Raw genomic sequence first — 17,655 nt, 5'->3', positions numbered from 1 at the left:
CCATCAGCCCAGAGCCTGACGCGGGGCTCGAATTCACGGACCGCGAGATCGGGACCTGAGCCGAAGTCGGACGCTCAACCGACTGAGCCACCCAGGCGCCCCTCAAGTAGTATTTTTTAAAGATTAAGTGCGATCATATATGCAAAACGATTCAATTCATTCTATGTCTCAGCTTCCCGCCCTGTCCCCCTGCCTGGGGGGTGAGGCAGTGGGGGGAGGTGAGAAGTCAGGAAGGGAAGGGAGAAGAGCCTGGAATAACTGGATAAGGAATGTGTGGAGGGGCTGATCTAGACAGGAACTGAGATTGGAACAACTGGAAAGGAGCAGGAAGTTTAAAAAAAAAACCAAAACCCAGAGCTTCCACTAGAGATATGAGCTCATCTGGCTGGCACACAGCTGCCTGGAAAGGCTGTCGGGAGTTGTGGCTTAGAGCATGAGCTTTGGAGCCAGACTAGGCAGAATGGAAACCCAGCTCCACCTCGTCCTGGCTGCGCGCTGTCACCTCTCCGGGTATCAGTTTTCTCATCTGCGAAATGGGAGCAAGTAAGGGAGCCTTCCTCGCAGGGGCAGGGTGTTAATTAAAAGAGACCTGAGGGGCGGGGGGCTGGGGGGGTGGGGAGACTGGGTGGCTCAGTCGGTTGAGCATCCGACTTCAGCTCAGGTCATGATCTCACGGTTCGTGGGTTCGAGCCCCACACTGGGCTCGCTGCTGTCAGTGCGGAGTCCACTTCGGATCCTCTGTCTCCTCCTTTTCTCTGCCCCAACCCTCAACTCACGCACGCACTCTCTCTCCCTCTAAAAATGAATAAGCATTTATTTTTTTAAATTTTTTAAATGTTTATTTATTTCTGATAGAGAGAGAGAGAGAGAGCATGAGCAGGGGAGGGACAGAGAGAGGAGACACAGAATCCGAAGCAGGCTGTGGGCTCCGAGCCATCAGCACAGAGCCCGACGCGGGGCTCGAACTCGTGACCCGCGAGATCATGATGTGAGCTGAAGTAGGACGCCCAACTGACTGAGCCACCCAGGCACCCCAATAAACATTTAAATAAATAAATAAATAATGAATGAATGAATGAATGAGACCTACGGAAAGCACCAGCACAGTCCCCGGCACATGGTCTATACTGCGATGATCGTAGTCGTAATTATTGTTATCATCATGGTCTAGCAACATTCGCTTCTCTGTGGCCTGGAAGTCCACCATGAGGCTCCTTCTTTCTGCCACATCATCACCGCCTGAACCTGGGGAGATGGAATACCTCCCCCTGCGTCCAAGAGATGCACCGTTCCTGTGGTCTGGGGTTGGAGGGCGTCCAAGGCTGCTGGGTGACCACGCCATGCCGAGGCTTCTGAGTCCCATCCGGGCAGATGGCGTCTCCTGGGTCCTTCATTAATTATCACACAACAGAACATTGCTGCTTCCCACTCTGATGCCCTGTAATCAGCCAAGAACCCTCACAATTCGATATTTGGAAACAATCAGCTCAGTTCACGGCCTCGGCACCATCAATTAATGTGGACGTGGACATAAATTATGGGGAAGCAGGGACGCACACAGGGGGATGAGGTCACAGCAGCCACGAACCTCTGGCTCAGCTGAGATTTCCCCTGGAACGGGGCTGATAGTGGGGTGCTTCGCCCCTCAATCCCACAGGCGGGGCCGTTCTCCATCAGGGGCCTTCAGGGACCCAGAGCCAGAAGCCTGTGGCCAGGGCCTCAGGGCTCCGATCCAGGAGGATGTGGGAGGAGTCCAGGTCGGCCAGCGCTCATACAGGCCACCTCGGCCATTCCCCTGCCTCCACTGCAGGCTGTTCCTAAGAGGAAGAAGCCACAAAACCGCTTAATGTCTTGGGACAGGTCTCAGCTTCGGATGTCCCTCTGGGCAAGACGACAGCACTGATGCCCTCTTCCAGCCCAGGCACAGGCTAAGGGTCCTTCCTGGACCAAGCAAAGGGCTCCTTGGGGCCCACTTCCTGGGAGGCCCACCCTATCTGTTGGGAAGCAAAGGCTCAGAGGCCAGGCCAACTCTGTCTTGAGTCCTCAGACACGTAGCAGCTGCGTGACTGTGTCCAGGTGTCTTAACCGCTCCCTGCCTCAGTTTTCACATCTGGAAAATGGGGATTTCAAAAACCCAGATGGACCGGTGGGTTTCACACAGTGCCTGGCGCACAGAGAGTACTCAGGCCGTGCCGGTTGCCCGCGTAATGGTTAACAGATGGCCTGCTAGCTAGCGTCTCAGAGGGCTTCAGAGCTTACAGAGCTCTTGAACACCACAGTCCCCGTGGATCCTCCGAAGGCCAGGAAAAGAAAGCAGACCAGAAGTCATCTCAAGGCGCTACCGGGGAGGAATCCACATCCAGGCTCGCTCACAAGGCTCTTGGCAGGCCTCGGGTCCTCGCCCCGTGGGCTTCTCCGTGGGGCTGCTCACAGCTTTCCCCAGGGCGAGGGCTCCCAGGGACCCACGAGTACTGGGTCAGCTGCATTGCAGCCATCGTCTTAATTAATCCTAAGGCAAGGGCAAGAGAAGGCAGGGAGACGGAGCTTCTGTCTTTTTGGAACCTAATCTCAGAAGAAGCGTCCGTCATTTTAGCCGTGTCATTAGAAACAAGTCACACTGAAAGGCGCGGGCCTCACAGGGATGTGGGTGTGACCACCAGGAGGCAGGGATCACTGGGGGCTCTGCGGGGGCCACCTGCACCCCCGCACCAGGCACCAGGTTGAATGCTTTGCCGGCAGCATCCTATATAATCCCGATTTACGAGGGTGGGGTGGGAAAGTCTGCCAAACGCTGTTCCTCTCCCTGTTTTATAGGTGAGAAGGTTGAGGGTCAGAGGAGTCAGGTGACTGGCCCCGAAATCAGGAAGAGCGGCTGGAATTTGAACCGTGTTTTTGTCATTGGCATTTTGCTCCACAGAGGTCAGGCCAGTGTCCTCTGGGATGCAGCCACAGACTGTCTGGGCTTCCCTGAACTTGGGAAGTTGAATATCTGACTAATGGGGTCAGGAAGCCAGCCTCCTGGCTGGTCAGGGGAACCTTGCAAACGAACCGTAATTCGGTAATGCAATTTCCTTGACTAGGGAGGACTTAAGTCTTCTGGGCCAGCAGGAGCAAAAGGCGTGCCCTGTCTGGCTTGATCTCATGGGACGCCTGAAAGTTCCTGAGGAATTGCAACCGGCCGGCACTGCCTGCTCAGGTGAACCTCGGGAGGGTGAAACTGGTCCCACTGGGAGGAGGTTGCCTCGGACCCCCAGAGATGGCAAAGCACAGTGGCCCAGCCAAGGAAGCAAAGGGAAAGGGCCTGTTCATTCCTGACCCCAGCAAGCCCAGGGCAGGGCAGCCTTCCAGACGTGGGCAGAGCTCATACCCAGAAGGGACGGGGACCCACACCCCAGCCAGCCGGGTTCGCCATCCCACCTCCGGCACTATCTGACTGTAGGACCCTAAGCAAGCCACGGACGCCTCAAAGCCCCGGTTTCCAGAATTGCAAAACGGAAGAGGCGGTAATCTAACCTCACAGGACCACTGTGAGGGCCTGCAAGGCACCCTGCAGAAAGTAGCTGTCTAGCAAACGGTGACTCTTTTCGGCATGGGGGGGGGGGGACACGCCGGGCAGAGCTGTGTCACCACCGTGCTTGTTTCCCTCATGCCTGGCACAGACTCAGCCCTTAATCACGTTGGGCTAATCGATTAGAGAATCAAGGAAAAATGTAATTTCTGAACAGGGTGAGGGTCAGAAGCTGCACCTTCCAGACTTGGGACCTTTTCTCAGCTACAGAGTTGACATGAAGTGGGTTGTAAGCCTATTCTATAGAGAGCTTTGGCCAAAGGCGTCAGCGACATGAACTCCCTGCTTGGCAATCACGTGTCCTTCAGCCACCTCAAGGGAACAGACTGCCCACGACACCTGAGGCGTAGCCAGGCTGGTAAGCAGCTCTTGTGCCTCCTTGAGAGGGCTCCCTGAGACCCCACGGGGATATGGATTAATCCGGGGTACCTGCCCTATGCCAGCTCTACCCCAGACCCTTCGGGATGATCTGTGGCCATTCGCAACTTACCAGGAAACCTGAAATAGTGTACTTGCTCTGTGACCTTGGGAGAAAGACTTGACCTCTTTGAGCTTCAGAAAACGGGACTCATCTCAGCACCTACAGAGCTGTCCTGAGGCCTTGAAGGTGACACAAGAATTGCAGTGCCTGTGCCTGATAGAAATCCTCAGTTACTGGTAGCTCCCCGTTGCTATTAAGAGATGTGCTTCTGTAGAGGGATTCTGCAGCCCTAAAGACCCCCTCGGGTCCCGAGGAATAAAGCTAGATGTGTTTCTCTGGAAGCGGATCAAGGAGGAGCAGAGCATGGGCTGGCAGCTCACAGGAGGGAGAAGGGACTGGGGCCTTTCTGAAGGCTAACGGTGGGCTGGGGACAGCCAAGAGAGACCCAGGTGTCACCTTGCAGTCCTGAATGTCTGCCCTGGGTGCATCAAGTCTCCGCTCACAGAAATTTTGGTGTTGGCACAGGGGACAAAGAGACCGCCCATCACAGCTCGGTACTCTAGGGAGTAGCAGTGACAGAGGAGAGCAGGCATGGGGCAGAAAGAGGGACACTTTCAGTGCTCATCAGAGCTCCTGGCACTCAGGAGATGGAAGCTGGGTGTGTGGGCATGTGTGTGTGTGAGAGAGAGAGAGAGAGAGAGAGAGAGAGAGAGAGCGCCCACGGCGTGGGACACTCTTCAGCAGTCAGGCCTTCCAGGACCAGCAGGGAATCCAGTGTGCAGGGCTGCTGGAAGACTTCTCATCCACCGGGAGGGCTGCCTGCCGAGTTCGGGGGCTGCTGGCTGCAGATGGTCAGATATTAAATTCTACTCTGCCTCCCATCTGGCGGCTGCACTGGCTGGCCCGGAGAATTCCCCGTAGGCCAGCTCTGGGTTCTGGACAAGCCACTCTGCCCCGACCCGACCCTCCAGTGACCCTCAGACAGGGCTGTACTCAGCTAATCAGGAGAGTCCTCCCCCTCCTGCCAAGCACCCGCCTTCATCCCCCCTCCAAGGCGGCCACCTCTGCTCTCCCCTCGGAATCTGCTCGTCCGGAGCAGGGGCTTAAAAGAACACAGGGTTGAGCATCAGATTCACTGGGTTTTGATCATGTTCTGGTTCCACTGGGCATTCACCTGGACCTCTCTGAGCCTCTGTTTCCTCCTCCATGATTCCTATGACACAGGGCCATTGGAAGGACAAAATAGGGTCTCTCGACCTTGATGCTGCTGACTGATCCCCTGGTCTGGATCACTTTTGTGGTGAGGGGCTGTCTTGCACTTTGTAGGGTGTCCAGGACCACCGTTGGCCCATCCTTGGCCCATCCTTGACCTCAACCCACTAGATGCCGTGGTACCCCACCCCGACCTGTGACAACCAAAACTGTCTCCAGACCCTGCCAAATGTCCCTGAAGGGTCAATGTTGTCCCTGCCAAAAATCACTGCTGTGGGTGTTTTGTACTCTGCCTGGCAGGTGGGGAACACTTGATAGACAGAGACTGCCCCAGACCAGCGTCCGGGGCGCTTAGAACATTTCCAGGCACACGGTAAATGCTCAACAAATGTTAGCTCTGACTGTTCTCTTGCCAAAGGAACTTTCCAGTCCTTTGAAAGCAGGCTTCAAAGTCTGTGGTTCAACATGCATACATCATGCATGCATGGAGAGCTGTAGGCCAGCCTGGGATGGATACATATGTGGACCCGGTTTAAGTAGGTAAGAGCAATGCGACCAGAAGATTGAGGGGGGAGGGGGGACACACCTGAAACACAAGAGGAGCGCCGTTCTCGTCTCCATCACCTGGTAGTTTTCTATCGTCACTGTTGTCCTTACTATGATCACTTAGCATTTGTCGACCACGGACTCTGTTGCAGGCAGTGTTCTAAGAACTTGAAACATTATCTCACGGAATCATCCGGATGACCCTAGGAGGTCACTTCTCTGATTCCGTCTGTTGTGCAAACAGATGAAGGTATTTCAGTAGCTTGCCTGAGGGCTTGTGACAGAGGGCTTTCTGCAGGGTCCCAGGGGCGCCGTGCAGAGAAGGGTTACCCAGCTGGCGGGTCAGGAAAGAGGGGCTGATATCTGAGCTGGGTCCCGCGCCCTTCCCAAAATTTCAAGGAAAGGAGGGAGGGTGGGGAGGTCCAGGCAGTGGGTGCGGCCTGAATAAGGCTTTGAGGCTGGAAAGGTCAGCTTTCATTCCGCAAGACAGCCGACTTGTGGGGGAAAGAGGTGCAGAAAAAGAGACAGTGGCAGCCCTTCCTGTGCCTCTCCCGGTGCCTCTGCCCCAGCTCCAGCCTTGCCGGGTGGGCAGGACCACCCGCCCACCCCCCACCCCCCCAGGGCCTCCAGTAGCCACATCTGTTCCCTACTCAGCCTCATTATGCACGGAAGTGTTAGGATCTGCTGGGCTACGGTGGAGACTGATGGTCCCAGGTTGCCCAGGACTGAGGGGGTTCCCAGGATGTGGAACTTTCTGTGCCCAAACCAGGATAATCCTGGGCAAACCAGCAAGGTCAGTCACCCAACCCGTGGCCCCTTTACTGGCCCTTTACACAGGCCACCCTGGGCTTCTGCGGGCGAATCAGCCCCGCTTTCCACCCAGCCAGCCTTCTGAGCACCCCCTGAAAGGGCAGGCCTGGGCCAGGCGGTCCGACAGCTGCTTCCCAGCTGCTTGGCAAAGCCCACCTTCCCCGGGGCGGGAGAATCCGAGCACAGCCGCGGAGGCCCAGAGAAGGGAAGGGACTTGCTCGGACCTGGGCCCAGAGGCCAGGTCTTCTGGGTAAGCAGGATAATTTCCCTTTAAGTTTAAAGGACAATAATGATAATAGCTGAGGTTCATCAAGCTCTTGCTACATCCCCGGCCCCATCATGAATAATTCACCAGCAACATGGCACTGAAGGCCCATCCTGACCCCAAAAGTCTTTTCTCATCAAGATCATTTTTACAGAAGGGGAAACTGAGGTACATAGAAGGTAAATGATGGGGGCAAGATTCAAACCCAGGAAGCCAGACACCCCAGCCAGAGGAGGTAACCATTGTGCCACATGGTCTCAGAGGGACAGCGTCTCACCTGGCCCCTGATCGCATTGCTGTGGACAATGAGACCCTTGCAGAGTACTACAGTGTGGAACACGCACACCCCCTTCTGGGTCTTTTGTCCCATGGGACGCTTCCCTGACACTGGAAAAGTCACATGCTTAATGTAAGGTCTTTACTTGAGGATTCCCCATGGCCTTTCCAGCACTGTGGTAGGTCAGAGCCATGGTGGACGGGGACAGGGTGCACCTCCCACAGCTTCTCCCTCCCAACCTTGTGGGAACCAGTAACTCTCTTTGCAACTACAGGGCCCTGATGGATCGTGGCAGGGGACAGGAGTCAGAAGTGAAGGAGAGATGGCATTCATTCAGAACTCTTTATTTGCAACTTTGTTAGGCGTTAGAGAGCCGGCCAGTCAGGAACATGACACAGACACAGAGAAGCAGCCAGGGAACCAAGAGGAGTGTGGTCTATGATGAGTTGGAGGTGAGCCCAGGAGACTCAGAAACACAGAGGGGGCACTCACCCCAGTCTCTGGAGGTAAGACAGGTCTCCTGGAGGGAGTGATACCTTAGCTGAGATTTGAAGGAGAAGTAGGGTTTAGCCAGGGAAAAAAGGTTAGGCAGATATTCCAGGCATAAAGAAGAGTTTGTGCAAAGGCCCAGGGGTGGAAGACAATGGCCTATACTAGCAATTGTCAGTCACTTTATTCTCTATTTGGCCAAAGTCTGGGTCATGGCGGGGACAAGGGGACAGGAAAGGCTAGAGAGGTGGGCAGGGATCAGATAGGGATCTGCAGTTCATTCTATCTTGAGGACAACAGAGGGCCACTGATGGGCTTGGAGTAAAAGCATGGCAGGATTGATTATGTTTCTGTGTCAGAATATCACTCTCACTGCTCTGAGGAGAATGACTTGGATAGATGGGGTGAAGCTAGTGTAAACGTGGGGTTGTATCTTCTTAATTCTCCATCTTCAATATTATTACAGTAGATGGATGGATGGAAGGGCAGGAAGGAAGGAAGGAAGGAAGGGAGGGAGGAAGGAAGGAAGGAAATGAATGAATGAATGAATGAAACCCATAAAACAAATTAATAGGGGTACCTGGGTGGCTCAGTTGGTTGAGCGTCTGACTTCGGCTCGGGTCATGATCTCGCAGTTCGTGGGTTCGAGCCCCACGTCAGCTGTGCTGACAGCTGAGAGTCTGGAGCCTGCTTCAGATTCTGTGTCTCCCTCTCTCTCTGCCCCTCCCCTGCTCATGCTCTGTCTGTCTCTGTCTCTCAACAATAAATAAATGTTAAAACAAGTTTTTAAAAACAAATTAATCAAGTTCAAGAAGGAAATATTTCAACTTAGAATAGGAGAGAATTTTTTTTTATAACAATAAGAATGGAAACAAAGATAGAAAGAGCTGCCTTAAGAGGCAGTGAGCCCTCTGTGTGGGGGGATATTGAAGCACAGAATGAGATAGGACTCAGTCTCACAAGGGTTAAACCACAGCATTGGTATCTTACTTTGTATAGGACTTCACATTTCTAAAACAGTTTCATATTCTTTGTCTCTTAATTGTCATAACACCCGTGTATCTTGACTAGCATCCTGAATATAATCTCCTTCTCACAGATGAGGAAATTCAGATTCACAGAAGTTAAGTGACTTTTCCAACTAGTAAGAAACAGAACTTGCCCTGGAAGCCTTCTCACTCCCAGTCCCCTGCTCTTTCCAGAGAGCCCCAGCTGACTTCTGAAGTTGCTTCTAACCCTGAAATGATGGATTTCTTAGTAGAAGACACTTATGCCCATAGGGGCTTGCACTAACAATAGAAAATATAAGGTCAGCTCCAACTCGGAAAGCTGATTCGTCAGGACGGGCCGAGTAGCACAGTGGAAACAGGACAGGTTGGGGGTCATCAAAACTGCCTCCTACTGGCTGGGTGGCTTTGGGCAAGTCTTCTCACCTCTCTGAGCCTCAATTTCATCTATAAAATGAGGGTTATTAATACCATTTTCATAGGGTTGTTGAGAGAGACAAAGTATATAAAGGGCTGTATCAGTCAGGATTCTTTTTTTTAAGTTTATTTATTTTTGAGAGAGAGAGAGAGAGAGAGAGAGGGAGAGGGGTAGAGAGGCGGGGGGAGGCAGATGATCTGAAGATGATCTCTGTGCTGACAGCAGAGAGCCCACTGTGGGGCTGGAATTCATGAATCGTGAGATCAGGACCTGAGCCGAGTTGGATGCTTAACCAACTGAGCCACCCAGGTGCCCCGGTCGGGATTCTTTTGGTTGCAAGTGACAGAAACCCAACTCCAGACAGACAAAAGGGAATGTATCATGTCCCTCATTCCCTCTGTTCTCTGCTTGTCTCTTCTTCTCTTAAAATGGAACCCTCAGTCTCTCCTCCCACAGATGAGCCTCTTCCAAATGGTGTGGACAGAACCACCCTCAGCAGAGAGAGAGAGCTTCCTTCACCTAGTAACAGTGTATCAGTCCCAGGGAAAGCCCTTGATTGGTCCTGCTTAGTCACATGCTCATTCTGCAGGCCAATCGCTTTGGAAGAAGGGAATGAGGTACTATGATTGGCTACACCTTAGTCCTGTACTCACCACCATGGCCAGGACACATTACAAAAGGCTACATTACAAAAGGCTACTAAAACCCATTATAAACACCTAGGACAGTGTCTGGAATGTAGTAGCTGCTCATTAAATGGGAATGTGGTTGGCACCGTTTCCTGGGGGTGTCAGTGACAGCTTTGTTTGTAGAGAAGTCTGGAATTGTGGCTTAAAATCTTGGGAAAATTCTAGCTGGGAGAGAAGGTCAGCTACATACGCCTTGTTAGCGCTAAGTTCATGTTCACCTCCATGGAGACCATCGTAGGTTGCACCAGCATCCTATAGGTGTCCTCTGTAAAAGAATAATTTACATGTAGCAGAAGTAAAATGGGGGTCTTGGGAGACAGCCTGGCCACTCACCAAGGGTTCCCACACCCTGAAGCATGCAAACTTGCTTCTGTGGTTATTACTCTTTTATTCACCCAGTCCCTTTCATTCATTACTTTATTCAACAATATTTCTGTGCGCCTTCTCAGGCCTGAGGATTCAGCAGTGAAGAAGACACAGCCCTCATGCTCTAAGTCTAGCTGACTCTCAGTCCTCACTCCTTTCCTCACCTGTTGATAAGCTTTCAATGTTTACCTCACCAATGAGGGGATAAAAAGTTGACACACAAATTATGGTTCACAATGTACGTGGCTGAGTCAAAGAACTTGTGTTCGTTCAGTAACAATTCCAAAATGATTCTATCTCTTCCCCTTTGGGAAATTTCTTACTCCCTGAGGCTTTCAAGCTGGTTCCAAGCCCAAGGATCATATGCACAAGGCACATGCTCTTTGGCCCACGGATCACTCTTTGGATGTAATTCGTTGCCAGCGTTTAAAACTCAGTAGATTTCTAAAATCTGAATCTGAGGCTTCTCTTGGGAAGCCAGATAGACCTAGTGATGATGGACGCATGTTCCACATAGAAATGATTGGCTGGACCCACGTTGTATCCACCCCTTAAATAAGACCTGTACTCTCCCATTCTTCAAGGTTCCCACATGATGCATTTTTCTGAGTCATGATGCATTAACTGGCTGGTTCCTGCAGGCATTTGACAAAGTTTGCTATCCTGGGAGTAGAGAGCATTGGGGGAAAGTGTCAGCTTTGCCAAGAGTCTCTGCCTAGTCAAATTGCCTCCAAGCCTGCCCAGAACCCTTTCTCTCCACCGTGGCTCCTCCAAAGCCTCCATGGAGTAAAAGACATTTAGCCTGGGCAAAGAGACAAGTGGCCTTATCCAGAGGCAGGTGAAGCCCAGACTTGCCTCTTTCACACTCTGTTTTCAAAACCCAGCCTATTAGGTGAAGCCACTTGAGGGAATAAAAGGCAGAGATTCAAGTGGTTTTCAGTGCATCAAAGATGAGTGAGTGTTTTACCCAATGTGTCAGGAAGGCAATTTCAAACATCGTCAGAATTACCTTCATTCAGCCTTTGAATGGCTGGATTCTCAGACTTCTCTGAGCTCAGAGAGCCTCTTCAATGGGCATATGAGAGCAGAGCAAGAAATGGATGGTTCTTTGGCTCGTTCTCAGGTTGGGGAGGGGTGTTCATCACTTTTGGGTGATTTGTGCCCATGGACTTCCAAACGCTAGCTAGAAATAAAGAAGAAATGATTCACGTTCTGATTCAGAGAGGGTTTATTAAGTACCTACTATGCACTTCAGATTCTGTCTACAAGACAAATCCGTAAATTACGTCACCAGCTCAGACCTCTTTTGAATCTTTATATCTTTCTACTTGACATTGCCACTTGAATGTCTCCCAGACTGCAAACATCCGTGTTCTAAATGTAGCTCTTTACCTGCCCCCGCGACACACACACAGAAGACTCTTTCACGTCTTCCCAGCTCAGGAAATATCAACTTCATCTCCGTAGTTGCTTAAGCTAAAACTTCAAGGTTGTTCTTGACCTCCTTCTCACTCATCCACAACAGCCAATTCATTGCCAAGTCCTGATGGTTCTTTCTCCTAACTGATCTGTTCATTGGGTAGTTAAAGTAGTGCCAGCTGCTCTAACAGATAGACCCCACGCTCGCAGTGGAATCCATAGAATAGAAATGTATTCTTAGATCAAGTAAAGTCTAATTAAGGACCCAGATGATGATTCGGGGACCCAGGGAGCTCCGATCTCGTGAGTCCACCAACCCTTAAGGCATTGCTTCCAACCAATGGACAGAAAAAGAGAAGGCAGGGAAGACACATCTGCTTCTAGCCACTTGAGCCCAGAAGCGATGCCATCACTTGCATTGGTGAGAACCAGTCACATGACGCCATCTAGATGCAGGGTCCCTGGGAAACGTGGTCTCTGGCTGGGCAGCTCCTTCCCTGCCACAACGTTACACTATGGAAATAGACAGCCAGCCATCTCTGCCTCAGTTCCCTGCCACTTCCCCCATCTAAGCCCCCGTCATGTGTCACTTGGGTGACTGAAACAGTCCCCTTCTGGTCTCCCTGACTTCATTCCTATTGCTTCTCTAGTCTGTTCTTCACACAGCAGCCACAGAAGTGCTTCAAACCATATATCAGACCATCCATATCACCCCCCACACTCAGAATAAAACGCAAACCCTCACTGAGGCGTGCAAAGCTGGATTAGCCTGGTCCCTGTGACCTCTCGCACTTCGTCTTCTTCTTCCCCCGTCACTCGTGCTCCCTCCAGCAACCACCCTCATCACTGACCTGTTCTGTTATCTACACTTGGATCACCTTTCCAACCGGCTGATCTTCATCTTCCAAGACTCAGCTCAAACATTAGCCATTTCTTCACAGAGGACTTTTCAGTCCAAATGGGACCCTTCAGGGAAGGGCTAGTTGAGTATTTGTGTGGCTCCTTGTTTATGTCCTTTTCCCCACATAGGCTATCAGTTCCCAGAGGATAAGAGCAGTTACCTGTTCTCTTTCCTGCTGTGTCCCCAGCACCTAGCACATTGCCAGGTACATAGTACAGCCCAGTACATATTTGTTGAATGAATGGATGAATGATGAATGAATGAATGAATGAATGAATAACATGATGTCATTGACTCCCTGGCACAACTAATATGGCAGGCTCTATTACCATTCCCATTTCACAGATGAGAAGATAAGGCCCAGAGACAGGCAGTGGTTTTTCCTAAAGGCACACAGCAAGGAAGTGGAGAATCTACAGCTCAGAGCTCTTTCTAGCTGGGGCTCTCCTTAGCAATCCTATTTGCAGGTACTTGGTGAGACTTCTCTTTGTCTTCTCTCAGACCTCCATTCTCTTCCCACTTCCCAAGATCCTGGGAAACTCACCACTCCTTCCGATCTCCTCTGGATCCTAGGCAGGTACAGCTCATGACAGACACTCCTCCTGTATCCGTCAGGGCCCTGGCGAGAGAGGGATGCACACTCAAACTGTGTAATCAAAGAGAGACTAATGAAGAGTCTGTTTATGAAGGTGTGGTCATGGTCAAGAGAAACCAACAAGGCGCATACAGGAACCAGGACCATGGGGATCCTCACAGAGCAAGAGGAGGGAGCAGCCAGCAGAGTGAGCTGTGTGGGAAGAGCTGCCTTTAACAGAGGGACATAGCCACTGTTCCCCCAGCCCACAGGGAAGGACCCAGAATGGAATAAACCCACCCTCACTGTCCTCCCAACTCCCACTGTTCTGCCCATGCTTTCCACTGGCTGATTCCAACCAGAAGCTAGAGGCAAGGGGCTCTGCTGATTGGATCAGCCTACAGGGGAACCAAACAGAGATGCTGAAGTGGGGTGAATAGACCTGAAGGAGCCAACAGCAGCCCATGAGACTTTCAGGTTGGAACATAAGAGGTAGCGCCATCCATTAGGGTCTCTTTGGTTTCAGGCACCAAATGACTCTGGCAAAACTCTAGCAAAACCAAGAATGTACTGGAGGGATTCAGGTAAGTCTAAGATTTCAAGAAAAAGCTGAAAAGCTCGCCCTCAGGGGTAGGAACCCACACTCCAGGACTGTATCTGAAGAGGGAGGGGAGCTCCCCAAAGAAAATTGAGGCACAATTGCCAGAAGAAAGGATGCAAGGGCCGGGCCCACACGAATGAATGAATGAATGAATGAATGAATGAATAAAAATAAAAACAAGAGATGTCCTCACAAGACTCACTGCTACCAAAAAGAAAATAAAACCAAGTCAGTTGAGAAGCTAATGTTTCATCAAACCTCAGAAGGATCACTCATTGGTGCTCAATCAACATTTGCAAGTTGGAAGAATAAATGAACCAAGGAATGCTAAAGAATGTGGGCTTTACCCAGAGGGCATTGGAGATGTTGAGGTGTTTCCAGCTCAGGAGGTGGCATGGTCAGATTTGCATTTTGGAAAGGTGTCTCTGATCTGCATGGGGAGACTGGACTACAGTGGGCAGGGAAGCCGTAGATGGGATGCCCTAGATGAGGAAAATGGCAGCTCAGACTGGAGAGCGGTCATACAGAAGGAAAGATAGAGTCTGAGGGTTGGGGCACATTCGGAGCCTTTGAGACTATAAACCTGTGGCAGTTGATCAAGCTGCTAAATAAATGCAGCTTAGAGCCCCATCAATGGGCCTGGATGGGGCAGCTGCAGCCTTGGTGAGGTGATGAGGAGCACTTGATGTGAGCAGCTACAGCTACTGATATGCTAGTAGCTTGTCAGATGCTATAGTCACCTCTAACCCCCCATAGCTGTGGACTCCCCAGGCCCATGCCATGAACCAATATGAATATCCCTCTATCTCCCAAGATGATGGAGACCCAGTCACTGGCCCCCAGGATCTTCTGTTCTGTTGGGCAGAGGGAGAAGGGCACAAGGATAACCTTGCCACCCAAAGAAGGACTAGGGGATCACCCAGAATCATCTGGCAGGTGCCCACGCTCTGCTTACAGATTTCCGGGAAGTATGGTGCAGCCCAGAATTGAACTCTGGCTGCAGACACATGACCTGCTTCCTGCTGAATCCTGAGCCACACAAAATTAGGCAAGGGGCTAATTCTGCATTGGACAAAATGCAGCCTCCAAGGGGTTCCAGAATGTGCGATCACTTCTGGGTCTTTGCATGTTTCTGGAGTTCCTCCCCCTTCCCCTGCTCCCCTCCTCCCTTCCCTGGGCCAACTCCAATCTTCGCCAGACTTCGGCTTGGAAGTTACACCCACGGAATAGGAGTTTCTTTGTCCCAGGCTGGGTAGGCCTCCTTCCAGCTCCCACCACCACCTCCCATTATTGCCCACGATACCCTGCCTTGTCATTGTGTGACCTTGAGCAGTTCCTTAGCCTTCTCTGAGCCTCCCTTTCCTCACCCCTGGAAAACAAGGTCATAATAGTAGCCTCCTAACAGAGTCTTTATGAGCCTTAAATGGCGTGGCTCTTATAATGCATCTAGGAAGGTACATAGAGCAGAGCAAGCAGACAGTCAGTGTTAGCTGTCACTGGCCTCAGCCACTTCTCGGTCAGGAGACTTACTGCAGAATCTGCTACAGACCTTTGCTTTCCAGAGGCAGAGGATTTTCCCAAGACCTCAGATGGCCCCTCATTGATTCTGGCAAGACTCCTACTAGTATTGATCAAATATCATGGCTGCCTTCGTCTCAAGGGTGTTCGTTGGCCCAAGAACTGTGTGCATGGGGACCTAACAGATTTCTGAACAAAATCGTGGATACCTTTCTTGTGGCATCACCTCAGACAGGGTTAGCAGTCCTTGAAGGGCTTGGAAAAGCCTTCTTTTATATACTGAATGATGAGGTTTCAGAGGGATGGTGGGGTCTGGAGCCAACCGCCAAGAAAGAATACTTTGATGTATTGTGAAAAGTGTCCTGTTATATAGTATGGAGCTGGTGGAGGTAAAGTCAAGAGGAAGTTTCTTTAAAAAAAATTTTTTTTAATGTTTGTTTATTTTTGAAAGGGGGGGGAGGGAGTGGGGGAGGAGCAGAGAGAGAGGGAGACACAGAATTTGAAGCAAGCTCCAGGCTCTGGGCCGGCAGCACAGAGCCTGACTAGGGACTCGAACTCACAAACTGGGAGATCATGTTCTGAGCCTGAGATCGTGACCTGAGCTGAAGTCAATCGACTGAGCCACCCAGGCGCCCCAAGAGGAAGTTTCTTAAAGGGATTTCCATATGCTAAAGAAGACTCACAGGAGGCCTAGTTATTGTCAAGCTAAGGTTGTTTTTCCCTCCAGCAAAGTATTATCATTAAGACAGTAGAGAGTTCCTGGAGATTAGGCTATTGATAAGATTGCTTTTTTTTTTTTTAATTTACTAAGATATTTGTAAACTGATGGAGACTCAGTGTCTCAAATGACTGTGATCTCTTACCAGTTAACCATTTGTTTTCCCCTTTCCTTTGTTCTTGGGGCAGCCAGGAGTGCCTGAGGGATGTCACACACCTATCCCCCTTGATGGGGGAGGGTGGCGTGTGCCTGGCGAGTATGCTTCTTTGGCCCTGAGCTTGCTTTATGCTCCCTCATCACTGAAGATGCTATCCTCTTCGGTGCTATTATTCATTGGTTACATAACTAAAGGTTTTACTTCCTGTATTCATCAGCCCTTTAATGAGCACCAACTGTATGCACATCCTCCAAGAGATCTTTTCTGCCACCTTACCTACAATTACCCCCGGCCCAGTCCCCTCTCTGCCCCTTGCCCTGTTTTTGTCATAGTATTTATCCCAGTCTGACATCGTATTACTTGTTTCTTTGTGGATTTGTATGTTGTTTATGTCTTTACTTATTTTGTGGTCGGTCTCCCAGACCAGAGCATCAGCTTCTTGAGGGCCAAGACTGACTTTGCTTTTCTCACTCTTATGTCCCCACAGCCTAGAACACACAGTTAGTGCTCACTGAATATTTATCAGATGAACACATGCTAAGCACTGGGCCAGGGATTTTGCAAGGGGAAAAAAAATTGAACAATAAGATGTGGATTCTGGCTTCAAAATGCTTATTCATGGGGTGGTCAAGAAAAAACAATTACAATTCTGGACAGAACTTGGGTGTATTCTGAGAGAGAGAGACAGAGAGAGACAGAGAGAGACAGAGAGAAAGAGAGACCTTACCATTCCCCAAGGGCAAGTGAAGAGAGATGGGTAAGAGACTCCTATACTGACCACAGTTAATTCTTCACTGTCTGTTTCCTCTCCTGGCCTAACTACAGATTCTAAATGGACAGCAGGGACAATGTCTGTCTGGTTAATCATTAATCCAGGCACAGGATGGAATGTGGCACATAGTCGCTCAGTCAATGTCTTCTTTTAGTTTTAGTTGGGAGATTGAGACTAGGGTTGGAGTGCAAGGGATTTCTTTGGGAGGTGATCCCAGAAAAATATGTGTTATCATGCAAGTTACCACGGTGGGAAATCAGAGCTGAATCCCGCAGGGGAGGCTTAGGAACCAGTGTAGACCACACATCTCAGAGTTACCTTACTCAAGGGGACTTATGTCCCAACTCCTGTTGGGCAGTGGTTGAAGGCACTCTAAGGCGGGCGGGAGGCGGGGAGGGTATGCTAATCACCCCCCCTCCCCGACATTTCTTCTGCAAAAGGGGAAAGGTGCTTCAAGCTAGAGTTTGGATCAGTATGTGTGAGAATTGTAGATGCCAAGAAGATACAGGTGGGGCACTGCTGGAAGGTGCTACAGTAATTGTTTATTGAATGAATCAATAATGGACGTTGGTTGGGTGCCTACTACATGCCAGGTGCCTTGTAGCTATTTATTAATATGATTTTCAAAGCTTTTGAAAGACAGGTAGATACTGGGGCTCAGAGAGGCTAGGTAACTTGCTCAAGGTCGCACAGCAAGCAAGAGGCAGAGCTTAGATTTGGCCCTGTCTTGTCTGGTTCCATGCCCATTCTCTTTCTTTCATAATGTCAGCTGATGGGATACTCTGGGCTAGAAAATAGCAATGTGGATACTCTGGGCTAGAAAATTCAAGAAGGGTCACTGTTTGTCTCATTCATCTTGTTTATCTGTCTTCTTTTTGGCTCCAGGTGTGGGTCAGCCCAGCCTTGTCCCAAGCTTCAGCCAATGAC

General features: G+C 50.6%; 1 protein-coding gene and 1 long non-coding RNA gene across 3 annotated transcripts in view; one reads left to right on the top strand and one right to left on the bottom strand.

Moving 5' to 3' along the window:
- NOS1 (nitric oxide synthase 1) overlaps positions 1-17,655 on the top strand; it is a 182,366-nt gene that overhangs the window by 43,872 nt on the left and 120,839 nt on the right. The gene's annotated exons all lie outside the window — the stretch shown is intronic.
- The window catches only part of LOC144613964 (uncharacterized), a 35,335-nt gene that overhangs the window by 10,575 nt on the left and 7,105 nt on the right, over positions 1-17,655 (bottom strand). Inside the window, exon 3 of the long non-coding RNA XR_013551465.2 lies at positions 12,933-13,007. This is a non-coding gene — a long non-coding RNA (uncharacterized LOC144613964). The remainder of the gene's footprint in view (positions 1-12,932; positions 13,008-17,655) is intronic.

This window comes from Panthera onca, chromosome D3 (assembly GCF_046562875.1).
Source record: "Panthera onca isolate mPanOnc1 chromosome D3, mPanOnc1 haplotype 2, whole genome shotgun sequence".
NCBI lineage: Eukaryota > Metazoa > Chordata > Mammalia > Carnivora > Felidae > Panthera > Panthera onca.
Note: the sequence above shows the minus strand (reverse complement) of the source record. Positions and strands in the feature narration are given on the sequence as shown.